This window comes from Onychomys torridus, chromosome 3 (assembly GCF_903995425.1).
Source record: "Onychomys torridus chromosome 3, mOncTor1.1, whole genome shotgun sequence".
Classification (NCBI taxonomy): domain Eukaryota; kingdom Metazoa; phylum Chordata; class Mammalia; order Rodentia; family Cricetidae; genus Onychomys; species Onychomys torridus.
Window position 1 is genome coordinate 21,670,219 of NC_050445.1, and position 15,346 is coordinate 21,685,564.

At 38.6% G+C, this 15,346-nt stretch overlaps 1 protein-coding gene across 2 annotated transcripts in view; it reads left to right on the forward strand.

Moving 5' to 3' along the window:
* The window catches only part of Prdm5 (PR/SET domain 5), a 163,413-nt gene that overhangs the window by 53,455 nt on the left and 94,612 nt on the right, over positions 1-15,346 (forward strand). The gene's annotated exons all lie outside the window — the stretch shown is intronic.

The following is a 15,346-nucleotide window of genomic DNA, read 5'->3' on the forward strand; positions in this document are numbered from 1 at the left end:
AGGACCAAAAGGTCCTTAGAGCCAGGAAGGCTGCTTTGAACAAGCTGAAGGCATGGTGTTTCTCTTATGGTGAACAAGCAGAGGGGCAGCGTTGTGTGCTGTTCAGACCTTCAGCTGAATGAAGCCCACTCATATTATTATAGTCAGTATTCCTTACTCAAGCCCACTGATTTAAATGTTACTGTCATCCAAAACCATGTTCATGAAAGCACACAGCATATGGGTTAACCAGCTATCAATCACTTCCTGCCCAGGTAAGCCAACCCATAAAAACAATTTCCACAAGTAGGACCATATTTAGCTGAACTCTGTTTCTCTATACATTAGTATAAAACATTTGGTTCCTGCACAGACTCTGAGTTGAACTTAGCAATTGCTCAATGGCAATAAAGGCATAAGGAAAAGAGGCAAGTTTAGAGTGAGCCTATATATAAAACACCAAATAGAAAAACCAGGAGAATTAGGGGATACCATAGGCTGATGCTAAACTGACTCATCCTGTATAAAGCTTCCTGTCTGACTCTGAACTGCAAAAGTCAAGAAGTCATGGCTGATAGAAACAAGAAGGGAAGGAGACTAACAGGAGCAAACTGTCTGTACTGTTCTAGATCCTTCACCTGTATGTGACATTGGCTAATAGAAACTTATAATGTAGAAACTTATTGACTAGTGTACTGATTACACTTAATTCTAAACCAGCTGTAGTGAGGGAAAATTAAATTTAATTCAGTGAAAAATACAGTTGTCTGGTATTCAATTTCCTATCCTCAGCTAAGCAAATTCTCTTTTAATGTAAGGGTTAGGAAAACAACATATTTTCCTGTATGGACACATAGAGCAGATTCTAATAAAAAGTTAAGGCATAACAGAAGATAGAATCTTTGATAGGAAAGATCGTCAAACAGCATTTTGGATTACGCTTGATACAAAGATCCAAACACAGATTGAAACGGATTCATTTTTCATTCATGTGTAAGCATCAATTTTTTTCAAGTTCATTTATACCTTTTCATGTTCCTGATCAAAGTAGTCCCATAGCATTTTTAGCTATGAATTCAATGGCCATGTTCCATTTGTTCCTTTGTAAATATTACTGTTGTCACAATTGCTGAGGAATTCATTTTAAGCCACCTATTGCTCCTTACTATGCTTTAGACACACACAGTAAAGACACAAACACATCCTCCTGGTATTGGAATATGGGGCTTTACATTTTCCCAAATTTTCTTTACTTGAGAACTTTTTCCTGTTGGATGATATTTCTGAGAATCAGTAATTTTCCTCATTTGCTCTAACTTTCAGGGTATTTGTTCTGAGGTTTGCACTGAGCTCAGACCCCTCTATAATTCTTGTTGAAGAATGTCCTATTTGTCTATGTTGTTTTAATCTCCGTTCAGTTAATGGAAATGGTTGTGTTTATGTTGATTTCAATCCTTTCTCATTCACATGCTACTCTACTGTGCCTTTTTGTTTTGTTTTGTTTTGTTTTACAACAATGGGGACATTGCACATCTTGTTTTTAGAAATCACCCTTCCCAAGGCACAGTTACCACTCTCATTTGGAACACTCAGTGACCACTTTCCTTCCCCAATGTCAACTGTATTCCTGTCCTTGAGAGAGCCTAGGAGCCTGTGGAAGAAAATGTTTGCAGTTGTGGTCCCTTAGGACATAACTGATGACTTAAGGGGGGCCAAGGTCAAGGCAGGGTTAGAACATGACAAGAGCTTCTGTGAAATTTCATTCTTGATTTAATTAGGGTCTAAATCTGTTCAGAAGCCACTAGAAGGATCTTGTTGCAGAAGCAGTGACACCAGCTTGGCTTCCTATAGTGTTGCTTTGCCCTTTCCTAGTGGGAATGGATGCACTGCTATCTTGGTTTTGTCATGGTATACTGTAGGAGCCTCATTAGCTCCCTCGAGGTAACAGCTTTCTCACTTGAACAGTAGCTGTAGTAACAGACTGCTGAGGCTTCAAAATCACATTGGAGTAAGGGGCAAAGAGTATAGTAGTCAGGTCTCATGACTGAAAACAAGGTCAGCCTTCTAACTGGCTTGGCTGCTCTCCTGAGAGTTGCATTCCAGAAACTCTGAGTGGGTAAGAGAAGAGCATAATGTTTCCTGCATTACATTATAAATCACTTGCATTCCAAATTGCATCTGAAATTTGGGGTATTCAGGAAATTTTTTATTTGAGCTGTATGCCCTAGGGGTAGAATAAATGGAAAACATTTGTGGCTGTGTGGCTTGCTTGGTGGAAAACGTCAATACTTGGTCCAGTTTTTTTGGACAAGTGATTGAGAATTTCAGGTCTGTTTTGGCAGACAATTGGAACTCCTTCATGGAAGCTCAATTATATTTGTAGTTTTGCGATTTGATTTTTGAAATTTTGCTTTGGAAATGATGATTAAGTATCTGAATTGCTGAAGAAAGATCTAGTGAGCAAATAGTTCTTCCCACGTGTACTCTTTTCAGAATAATCAGTTGAAGTGTGGATTTAGACTTTGGAAGCATTTCCAACTTAGATTAGAAAGTTCTAAATATGAAATAAATGTCTGTAAGTGATGCAGAAGCACTCTTAAACATCTGAACAGCGGTGATGCTTCTTAGAGTTAATTTTGTGCTACTAAATGAAGACATTTGTATAGTATTTGATAAAGAATCATAAGTCAGTGTTTTCTAGGCTTATAAAAACTTGTTTGTTTTAACAGAAAACAATTTAGTTAAAATTACTCAGGTAAAATAGTGAATTATCCTGTCTGGAAAAGAAACTGAATCACAATGCAGACTGAGAGGGCAGTCCCAGTATATACACCCATAAAATACTTTCAAACCTAAGGTCAGGGAAAAATGTGGAAGAGGGAGAAGAGAGATTGTAAGGGCCAGAGGAGGAAAGAGTTTGCTGTGGGATAGTGTCTCCTAGTAATATCAGAAGCTTCACCCATAAAGTCTCAAACACATGTCCAGCCAAATGTGAGCTGAGCATGGATGACATGCTAAACTAGATAAAGAAAAACCACGAGGCCTCAGTCCTACCTACACAAAGAACTACAGGCAACTGAGGAAGTCTGGGAGTGGGAGAGGAGGTCTTCCCCGGGGAGGTGCACACTAGTTGGTTTTCCAGTGTTAAATGATCAGCCTTGAGAACATACAAACAAGGAACATTATAATGTTACATAAACTATTCCAAGAGTACTAAGTATGTCAACTGTGTGCACACTACAGTCATATATATATATATATATATATACTTATATGTATATTGATCAGTCTGGTATACAACCAGTGACACCACATCAAAGTTGTTTTGAAAGTATAACTTCCAACAGACAGAACTGTTAATTCCAATATGCCACTGATGACAGGGATTTCATCCTGAACTAACTCAGAGAGCTCTGATAAAGATAATAAAGTCATAAAGGTTTACTGGGAAGTAACAGGATGGTATCTAATCATATTTAATAAATGTAATAGTGGAATATTTGTGTTTGAGAATCAGTGAACACTGCATTAGAGACAGCAGAACACTGTTTCTACTGCTGTAAGGTATAAGAGGTGTGATAGACATGAAAGAGGAAGTTTACAAATGCTTAGCTTGCTACAAAGTGTAATGACAAGAGGTATTTGCTGTAGATACATTGAAGCTAAAAAGCCCAATAAGCCCACTTATCAGAGAGGAAATTAAACTAATAGTCAAATGTGTGGTCATGTAAGTATGAATGTGTGCTGACACTAGAATCCAGGTTCTCCAACTAAGCTTGCTTGTTCATTGCTGTGGGGTAACATTCATTTTGCATGAACACACAAAGGAAGAAATATCCTTGTATTTTTCAAAATTGGAGGTACATTTGATGGTGAATTTTGGATTATTATTAGTGGTTGTCACTAAGATAGTAAGAAGATGTAAATGAAGTAAATTAAATGGATTTACTACCTGAATACAATAATTAGACATATTTTCTTCTTTGCCAGTGGATGTTTTTAGGGAAGTTTTCTATTCAAAGAAAACCACGACTCCAATATATGCATAGCTTCTCATAAAGTAATCCAAGACAAAACAGGAAGGCCTGCCTGTATTTCATCAGTGAACTACAAAGTATTCCAAAGAACCATTTTGATTTATGCTACCCAAAGTGTGTTCTGAGGGCTCTACAGTCTACTGATTCATAAATCCGAGGGACAAGAGTGGTCTTAGAACCCCGATCTGGTCCTCTTGATTATCTTTGTCATCAGTTGAAGTCTGACATGACTTAAAAAGACAGCTTGGGGGCAGAGCAGTGGAAAAAGAGGCTCCTATGTCATGGGCTTGGCTATAGATGTTTGTGACATCAGGAAGGTGCAGAGTCCAGGGAAAGGGCATTTGTTGTAAGATTTGAGCATGGACTTCCCTTTCACTGGGAGCTTTGTAGTCGATGTTCACAGACAATGAGACAGTGCTGTCTATCGTTTGGTTGATCTGTGCCCAACCCTTTGCACTGTCTTGTGTTTAATTAATTGGGCATTTGTCTTACTGACACACTTCTGATTCCTCCAGCTGGCTTGAGATGATCATGCTATTTAATATCCTGGCATGCACAAAGATGATAGCAGCAATGTATTCTGGCTTCTTTCCCTGGGTCAGTTGAGTCCTTGAGATGAGTCTTTACACTTTGTTGTATCATTTTCCATTTAGAGGCAAGAACAGAAAGGGAGTGGTCATTTTTGCTGAGGGTTATTCCAGTTCTTCCCCAGCTGGGTTTTGAGAGCTTTCTCTAACTCCACATAATTCCCATTTCTATAATTTGGAATACAAATATAATACAATTTCATAGATCTTACTTTTTGCTTTATGTTTTAAAAATGTATATTATCAAGCACATATTTGTTTATATTGACATCTTTGTTCATACTGTGTTTCAGCTCAAGAAAAGACTAATGCCAGGTATATAATGTTGACAGAATCATCCTTTAAAATATTTTGCTCCTTATTATAGGATAAAATTTATGCTTTTAAAAATTGGTTTAGCTCATCACTAAAACCCATATTATAACCTCATGATAACATTTCATTCTCAGAATGTCCATTAGTAAGTTTAACCAAAGCAGACAAGCACAAAGAAGTGATTGTCCATAAATTATGATACTTCAAATTATTGTAAAAACTTATCACATTTATCAGATTTTGCATTGGTGCATCCCAATATAAAATATATCTCTCTACTGTTATTGTTGAAAGCAAATGAACAAAAATCCTGTACTAGATTGCTGAACAAATCTAGTATATGATGTTCACAGGGCACAACAGAGTTAGAGCCCTGCTGCCCTATTAGACTGCCGATTTCTCTATGTGCACTGTCTGCTGATTCCAGAAAGTACATGCTTCTCCAGCTCCTTTCAAGCCCTGTCAGTCCTGTAGCACACTTATAAAACAAACACACAGACTCTTATATTACTTAAACTGTTTGGTCTAATGGCTCAGGCTTCTAGCTATCTAGTTCTTACATCTTAAATTAACCGATTTCTATAAATCTATACCTTGCCACATGGCTCATGGCTTATCAATCAATATCTTACATGTTGGTACTCATTGCAGCAGCTGGCAGCTTCTCCTGACTCAGCCTTCCTGTTCCCAGAATTCTCCTCTCTGCTTGTCCTGAATATACTTCCTGCCTGGCTACTGGCCAATCAGCATTTTACTTATACAGAGTGATATCCACGGCACTTCACTGTATATATTTGCTATTTTTTTAAATCCCAGAAATAGGAATGTTCTTTATGTAAAGCAAGGAGAGAGTTTTCATAGCAAATTTCTTTAGCTCTTTAGTGTTGGACTGAAATCTCAGGTGTGATGGGGCTGGAGTTGTTGCTTATTTGGTAAATTGAGTGCCTAGCACACTCAAGGTCTTGGCTTCTTTTCCCAGCTCTGTATAAATTAGGTGTAGTGGTATGTGCTTGTAATTATAGAACTTAGGAGCTGGAGGAAGGAGAGCCAGAATTCAAGGTCATCCTCAGTAATATAGCAAATGTGAGGACAGACTAGACTACCTATGTGAAATCCTGTCAGTTATGGCAATTCCTAGGGATGTTGGAAGAGTTGAACTTAGTAGCGAGCTAACCCCAATATTTGAGCTTATTAGATGAGGTAATCTCAAATCATTTGGTTTCCACCAAGTCATAGTCTGTGGTCAATACCCCATCACATTGGGTTTAGTGATAAAGATGGCACTGATAATAAGAACTAGCTAATGGGAATGTATATGTGATGGGCACAGTGCTTTTCAGTTTATATGTATCAAGTGCTTTAATTCTAATGCTTTCCCCAAATGGTGGTACTATTCGAGCTCAGGCTTACCAGGTATAGGAATGGAGGGCAGAACCACTGTTGTATGTAATCTGACATGCTCTTTTATTATTTAAAATCTTCAGATAGAGAGATCTGAAGAGCAGATAGTCAAGTTTTATCTAGAAGACTCAGTGGAATTCTTGTACATTTTAGAGCAGTGTTTTACATGCTTTAAATGCTTTATTTTAAAAAAGACCTAGGGCACCTGCAAGGCATATGTCATGTCTCTGAGCTCCACCATGAGTGTTGTGACATTTACAATGCTACAATACTGAAAGCTGGCCATTTTTCCATCTGTAAGACTTAGAGGAAAACCGTAGCAGAGAAGCCATTTGAGACTGATGGCACCTATTTGGGAGTTCATCCATTAAGATGACATTACTATGGAAGAATGAAGTTGTCTGTTTTAATCTTTAAAGCAACACTACAGTTTAAACACAGCTTAGAGCATATCTGTATTTTGTGAATGTTGAGAAAGGGGTTACAAATGATACTTTCATATCTTGACCTTGTGCTATCACACATCACATTACATTACAAACATACTTGCTCTCGATCATTTCTCTTGGCTTAACAGATGGTCCTCTCTGCTTTTTGAAACAGGGTTCTCTGTCTCTGGGTGTATGTGAAACTTGATGCCCTTGTCTCCATGCATATTTACCTTCCCTTCCTCTTGCTATGTCCACATCTTTACCTCCAGTGTACTGTTCTCCCCACACTAGCCTGACTTCTGCTTTCTCTAGCTGGTGGTTTTTCCTCAAGTCACAGTGGACTGTGTCATGAAGCCACTGGGTGTTTTTCTACCTCTGTTGACTAAATTCCTCAGCAACCTCCAGTGGCATTACCCATCTCTGTCCTCAGACACTTTGTTCTTTTCTTTTACTTCATCCACCCTCTCAACCACTCTTTTCTATTCCATTTTAAAGCTAAGTCACCCACAACTGCTGACTGACTATTGAATGACTGAGAATTCGTTGAGAATGGAAAATTGAGCCACAACCTATTTTCATAGCTCCTTCTATTTACCTAAATGACATTACTGCTTTTTATTGTCTTTTTAGTTCAGAACATGGATGCATATGGTAGAGTGCCTGACCTTGGGCCTATGTAGTCCCAAGCACAACTGTATGGTATATGAAATATGCACACTAGGCTCAGTGTATCAACACGTAATCCCAGCTGGAGTCAGTCAGGCCCTAACTGGGGCCTCAGTGGACTCCTTGAGTCCATTCCTACTTCCTGTGTTCTCTGTCTCTTGATGGCAGAGGCAATGTGAACAGCTGCCTCACTGTCCTGCCACCATACTCTGCTGCCATGATGGACTGGCTGTACTACCTGGGACTAAAAGTCAGAATAGAGCTTTACATTGTTCTGACCAGAGCTTTGATCACAGCAGTGAGAAATATAACTAATTCAGGAAAAGAGGAGGTAGGAGGAAGGAGAAGCACATGTTTAGCTAACTCTAGAACAATGTGGAATAGTAAATATATTGGGAATGATAATACATAATTTGAGGTATAATCCCTTCTCTGATGGAGTTTACCACCAGTCAAGGATTCAGATAAATAAATTCAGATGTAGTAGAGAGAGGTAGTAACCTAATGTCCAGGCCTCTGGCATGGTTATGTAGCTGAAATACTTCTTTCCTGATGTGATATGGACTAATATTTGATCAGTTATGCAAAGCTAGCTCCATTGGGAAGCTATACAATTTACATTTCAAATATTTTATTTTAACTTAAAGATAATTATGTATTTCTTCATCCAGTTTTTTATTCACAACCAATTTTTTTCATTCTGTGTATAGTTTCTCACATTAGAATTTTTTACTATATCATAATATAATATGGCAACCAGAAAACCACCTTCTGCTTGAGATGAACATCTTAGTGTCACTTAGCCAGCTCTGAGGACAGCTCTAGTCACATCCAGGACCCACCCTGTGGGGTTAGTTAAAAGAGCTTCAAATAGAGAAATGTGTGTGCAGGGCAATGCAGTCTGTCCTGGTTTGTGTGTCCACAAAGTGGCCCCCGAGCTTCCTATCCCTCTAGCACTATTTTGCTCTAAAATTTCCTGGTCTTAGACAAATTATGTGCAAGAAAGAGATGAAGTGTAGCTTTATTTACTTATTTTCTTTTCCTCCAGAGCCTTGGTTTGTTTCTTTTGCTTTAGCTTTATAACAATCTCATCTAAGGGGTATCAGAGAAAGATGTCTGTATTTGCTTAGGGGTCTACCACTGATGAGTCTTCGTTCACATGCTTGATTTCTAAGATTGTATCCATTCTCCTGGATAGTGCTAACTGTCCCTGCTGTGTAGTAGGTCATGGGCCATGATTCTAAAGGACACAGATTTCTTTGCACTTGTTTGCAATTATATTTTTCCTGTGCCTGCTTAATGTTATCTAAACATGAAATTGGTTGCTCGTGTCGATTTTTGCTTTGTTTGTTTCTTTCTTTATTTTTGAGACAAGTTCTCATCTGTAGCCCAGGCTGGCCTCTAACTAAAGTCGCTTCTTCCGTTCATCAGCTCCCTATACACACCCGATGTTGGGATTAGAGGTGTGTGTTGTTACAGCTGCTTGTTTTGTCTTTATGTTTTATAGATAAGGTGTTGTTTTATATCCGAGGCTGTTCTTGCATTCCTGATTTTTCCTACTACCATATGAGCACTAGGGTTATGGTATTACCGTCATGTCTAGAAGAAGCTCTAGCAGTTTACAGTAATAGAGTCTTATTATTTGTATGAGTATGGCTGCCATGTTGACTGCTTCACCCACATGGTAGCCAAATAAAAGGATTTTACTGCAGCTGTGTGTTTTCCTGGCAGAGAGAACAGTCCTGAGGCTGAGTGAGGACTTTCAAAGCTTTCTCTTGGATGTGGCTAATGGTGTTACCATTGGAATCCCATGCATCAGTGGGCACCATCTGCTCAGGCATGGCTAGAATGCAGAGAGTTCAAGGGCATTCAGTGATGTGGCAGCTTTCTGCAGTGCACTGGTAAGAAGGGAGTAGGTTGAAATGCTTTGTTGGTAGCAGTTACATCTCATGTTTAACATATTTTGTTGTTTGATTAGTGTTGTAGATATATGTCATTAATTTTACTGTAGAATTTTTTCCCTGATGTTTCTCATCTTGTAGAAATGATGTTTATACACAGCTTGAGACTTATTCAGGGGTTTAGTGAGAAAGGGTTAAGTGAGATGATAGTGGGTATCCAAGTCTTACTATTTTATTTGTTTACTTTCAACTTTTGTTTTTTTCGTGCAAATATCTATCGAGTAGCAGTTCAAAAATTTCCCCACTCTAGTGTAAAGTATTCATCTGTAAGCCGATTTTCTTGTGCTTGGAATATGGGCTGGTCATTTCAGCTGAATGGTTTTGGATTTTTATAGTGTACTGCCTTGTCAATAGAGTAATTGTGCCTTTGCCAAGTGTATAATCATGGTTTCCCTTATATCATCCACATATGGACAGCAGCTTGCCAACAAGTGAACAAGAACTAGGTTTTGTCACAGACAGATGCAGGTGAAGCACCAAAGCCCCGTGCCCTCTTCTGGAGTTATGCTTATTTGCACACAGTGGGGATTAATATTTTCTTGTGAAAGAAAGTAGTGTTACTTTTGCTGTTTCCAAATATCACATGTGAACCTCCCATGCATGAGTTCATGAAATTTATCCCAGTGAGGCCCAGTGCTTGAGTAGGAATGATAGGTAAATTGTCAGGGGAGGTTGAGGTTTATAAGTAATGTTGCTGTTGAAAGGAGGTAGGGGATTTGAAAGGGTGATTATTTTTAAAAGATTGATTGATTATGTGTGAGTGCATGTGTGCACATGCATGCCGTATGTATGTTGATACCTGAGGAGGCCAGAAGAGAGGGTTGGATTCCCTGGGACTGGAGTTACAGTTATGAGCTGCCTGATATGGGTATTTGCAATTGAATTTGGGCCCTCTGAAAGAGCAACAACTACTTATCCACTGAACTGTATTTCCAGCCCTGCAATCAGATTTATCTCCTAAACTTCCAGAAATGAGTTTGTTCATTAATTGATAGAGTCAGAAAAAAATAAACAGGAAGGCATTTTGAGTTAATTTCATTATAACCACTGCCCTAGGATAGTAGTCATTGTAAAAAAACTCTTATTAAATGATGGCTTAAATTATTCTGTGTATTTTTGGAGAAGAGGACTCTCAAACTTACAGGGTTGCATATTCTAGCTTCTCCTTGCATCCTGATTTGATAATTTCTTAATTTATGTCAATTTTTCCTAAGTGGGACAAGGTCTGAGAGAAAAAGTTATAGAACACTTTTCTTCTTGCTCCATTGGCTTGACCTTTTGTCGTTTGTGACTGACTCTAACCTAACAAAGGAGGAGGTAAGTGTCACATCACTGCTTTGTAGCTGAAATAGGCCCTGCGTGACAAGGAGGCTTGCTCAGTTGACAGAGTCCAGGAGCAGCAAGGTAAGGTAGAAGAACTTCTGTCAGACCCCTAAGTAAACGTTCTTCCCATGCAGCACACCTGAGTGCCTGCTGTTGAGTACCCCAAGGACAGACAGGCTACTAACTGGAAGATAAACATCTCCTGAGCGTGAGGTTAAGGTCGTGTAGTATATAGGAAAAAGTAAGCCCTGTAGGTAAGTCATTATCTATAAGAGCCCATCTCCCCCTCTTTGATTGAAGATACTGATTCAGCAGATTTATTAAAGAATAGTAATTAGCTTTAAAAATAGATGAATTGACTGATTTTCTAAAAGTGAAAGTTCACATGAAAACTTGTATGTATAGAGAATGCACTAATTCAAAACAACAACAAAACTAGTTGCTTTTTGTAAAACCTTAAGAACTCTTTTTTTTTTTTTTTTTTTTTTTTTTTGTTTTTGTTTTTCGAGACAGGGTTTCTCTGTGTAGCTTTGTGCCTTTTCTGGAACTCACTTGGTAGTCCAGGCTGGCCTCGAACTCACAGAGATCCGCCTGGCTCTGCCTCCTGAGTGCTGGGATTAAAGGCGTGCGCCACCACCACCCGGCCAAGAACTCTTATTGAGGACAGCATCTGCAGACTTTGGGATAAACTTTGTCACCTTTGACTCATCCTCAGCCTTCCTCACTCACTTTTCATATACAGTCTTTCCATTTATCAAATGCTAGGTGTTTCAGAGGTCTGGTTGGGAGAGAATGGAAACAGATTCAATTTTTGGCTGAGAGCAACTGAGCCAAGTAAAGATTACTAAGAAAACATGGCCAATGCAACCTTGATTAGTTGAAACAGTCTTTGCAAAGAAAGTTGAATATTTTAACCACTGGCTTTCAAATGTATGTTAAAACACTGTGATAGCAGGGAGATAGCTCTGTGGTTTAGAACATGTGCTTCTCTCACAGAGTACCCTAATTAGGTTCCAAACACCTATGTTGAGTGGCCTCACAACTGCCTGTAACTCCAGCTCAAGAGGGTTCAGTACCCTCTTCTGGTTTCCATGGGTACCTGTATGTACATGCACATACCTTACACAGAAAAGAACAAGTTTTACACATAATTAAAAATACATTAAATAAATAAACAGTAATAGCTGACACTCCTGGTTATTACACACATGATGGAGTGGCACTTTGCAAGATCTTACAGCTGTTAACACTTTTAATCTTTTCAGCCATCCCATGGAACAGATATTCTAAATATTTTTATTATATTTATTAAAATATAAAATGTATAATATGAAATATTTATGTTTATTAATATAGCCATTTTACATTTGAGGACACTGATGTTTGTAGAAGTTGAGCTCTTGGTCATATAGCTGATCAGTCCAGAAGAGACTTTAAACCATAGACATCCCAAATTCTGTGTTCTTTCCTAGACACCATGTGGCATCACTTCCTAGTATCATATAACAGGACTTTAATTTGTTTTCTGCTGCTTTACTATAAAAGCAACAGAAAATAATTATAAAACCCTTAGATCATCCACCATTGGAAACAAGCCCTTGTTTGTGCATAAGTCTTACTATTTTAGACATTGTCTTACTTAGGGTTAAATATTGCTGTGATAAATACCATGACCAAAAACAACTTGGGGAAGAAAGGATTTGTTTGCTGTATTCTTTGACATCACTGTTCATCATTGAAGGAAGTAAGGAGAGGAACTCAAACAGGCCACAGACCTGGAGACAGGAGCTGATGCACTGGCCATGAAGGAGTGCAGGAAGAGATTTAAGAGTGTGATCTTAACAACATGGTAGCAAATGCAGAGGAAGAGACCCTAAGTCTTGGTAAAGGTATGAATTATATGCAGAAGGATTCTCGCATTCCTTAAACAGATATATGCTATGCCTGTAACTGCATTTCACTTTATATTAGAATGTGGCCAAACACATTAAGTTGTGAAATACTGCCATTGTTTTTTATTAAAAGCCTAGTAAATATTAAGCCCCGATTTCATTAGAGTCTCCCAATAAGCATGCATCCCTTAAAGTTACAGTTTAATATAATGTTATCATGTTTTAAAATTAAAGATTATCTACTGCTGTGCAAACCATCACAAAAATGACTGATGTTCCAGAAAGCAGTTTCATTTAGTTTTCATGCATGTAGATCAGATAAGCACTAAAATTTATGGTTGTCTCTGGGGCCTCCATTAGACAAAGCCTCAAGTGCTTGGACAGAATGAACCTGGGAAGGTCTGCTTCTGATATAGTCTCTTCTACTGACTGTGACTTTTTGTTTCTTTATTTGTGTTACATAAAGAGTAGTAGTTTCTACAAACAGCTTCAGTTTTCCTAACTAGAAATAACTATATTTCTGGAGGTGTGAATGGTCAGAAACATGATCTTATCAACTGTGACTAAACACAGATTGAATCTGCTTTTCTCTCTCCCATATTGGTGAATAATGATAATCATTTCTCCAGGGAACTCTCTAAGTATATATTTGGCTTTTAAAATTACAAAATATACACTTAAAAACAAAAAAGTTGGACTTGCTGGTGCACTCTTAACAATCTTAGCACTTGGGAAGCATGGCCTGGAGAATTGTACAATGAGACCTAAATGCTGTGCTTATTTATTGTCTTCATTGTCAACGTGACAGGATAATCAACACCATGAAAACACACCTCTGCGCATGTCTGTGAGGGTACCTTGAGAAAGGTTTAACTGAGTCCCATGGGAAGATCCACCCTGAATGTGGGCAGGCACCATCCTAGTAGCCTGGCTCCTCAGACCTAGTGAACATAAGAATGGAGCTGAGCACAGTATTCTACCTCTATCTGCTTCCTGACTGCAGCTGCAATGTGATCAGCTGCCTCCTGCTCCCAGAGCAATGACTTCCTGGACTATGATGGATCAAACTCTCAAACTGTCAGAATAAACCCTTCTTTCCTTTAGTTGTTTTTGTTATCCATTTTGTCACAACCAGGGGCTGGGGGGATGGGGTAGGTAGTTGGGATGCTCAAGCAAAACCATACACAGTAGCTCCTTTCCAGTCCTAAAAATACATGTATGAACTTTTAAATAGTTTCTGGGTTTTCTGCATGTGTATACTGTACCTTTTCATCTAAACCAGCAGTTCTCAACCTGAGGGTCGAGACCTCTTTGGGGGTGTCCAACAAGCCTTTTACAGGGGGCCCCTAAGGCTATTGGAAAACACAGATATGTACATTATAATTCATAACAGTAACAAAATTACACTTATGAAGTAGCAATAAAAATAATTTTATGGTTGGGGGTCACCATAACATGAGGAACTGTATTAAAGTGTCACAGCATTAGGAAGGTTGAGAATCACTGCTCTAAACAGCCATTGCATGTCCCCACTCCCCAACCCCTACCCCTCCTTTCTCACTGGGCGCTTCAACTTTAGTGCATATTGCACTGTTAAATTAGTGAAGACTTCATTCTGTGCCTTGTGCTTTATGAATTTTACTTAGCTCAGTGGTAGAGCGCTTACCTAGCAAGCACGAGACCCTGGGTTCGATCCTCAGCTCAAAAAAAAAAAAAAGGAATTTTACTTCTCATTGGAACTTATTTTCCTTGCTCTTTCCTCAGTTTGCCCATGAAGAGATTTCAATAAATTCATTTTGTGTTTCTTCTGTTTATGTTCACCAGACAAACTAAGGTACTGTCTTAGGGAGGTTTCTCAGCTATGTGAGAATATCCACTCTGGGGGTTTGCTCCTGGGAGACCTGGCCTTGCAACCCCAGGACAGGCTTCCTTGGAGATGGGCCTAGGGTTCAGGGAGGCATTTTATTCTGGGAGTGAAAATTCTCTGGGAATTCCTTAGGTTCTGCAGTGTTCCTCCTGTGTGTCTGCTACTGGTTGGGGGGTCTCCCAGAGTAGTTATCATTTCAGCTGTTACTGATTCCTGCCTGCTAGAATTTCCTTTGAAAATAGAAAAGGTATGTGCTGGCTGCCTCTGTTCTTTTCCTCTGCTTTCAGTCATTTCCGTAGGATTAGCAAGGCCAAAGAAGTGAGGAATACAGGATCACTCAGTCGATACTGTAAATTTCCTGTGTCTAGTGTCTTTGGTATTTCTTGTTCTGCTCTCTAGAAATTCTTTCTGAAAAGAATTCGTTTATAGTCCCTCCATTTTATGTCTGAATTTGAAATTTTTCTCTTCTAATTTCATATGTCATATTATTCAGAATGAAATCACTAATGCATATTTAAACATTTGTAAATACAATTCATATGAAGTCACTCATCTTAGTAATTTGTATATATTTATATTTTGTTTGCCAGGTGACTTGGATACTTCTTAGCACCCAGATGAATTAGAAATAAAGAAAAAGTAATAGTAAACGTTCATGGTCCTTATAGTATTTATTCATCTGTTTGCTTGTTTGGTTTGAGACAAGGTCTCTTGTAGCCTAGGCAAGCCTTGAACTTTTGTGTCTGATCCTAACCTTGAAACCTGTTTCCTGTTTCCACATCCCAGGTGCTGACAGGTGTGCATCACCAACACACCATACTCAGTTAATATATCTTAAAATTACTTCTAGTTTGACATCAGAAGCTAATGGTGCCTTAGCATTTTTA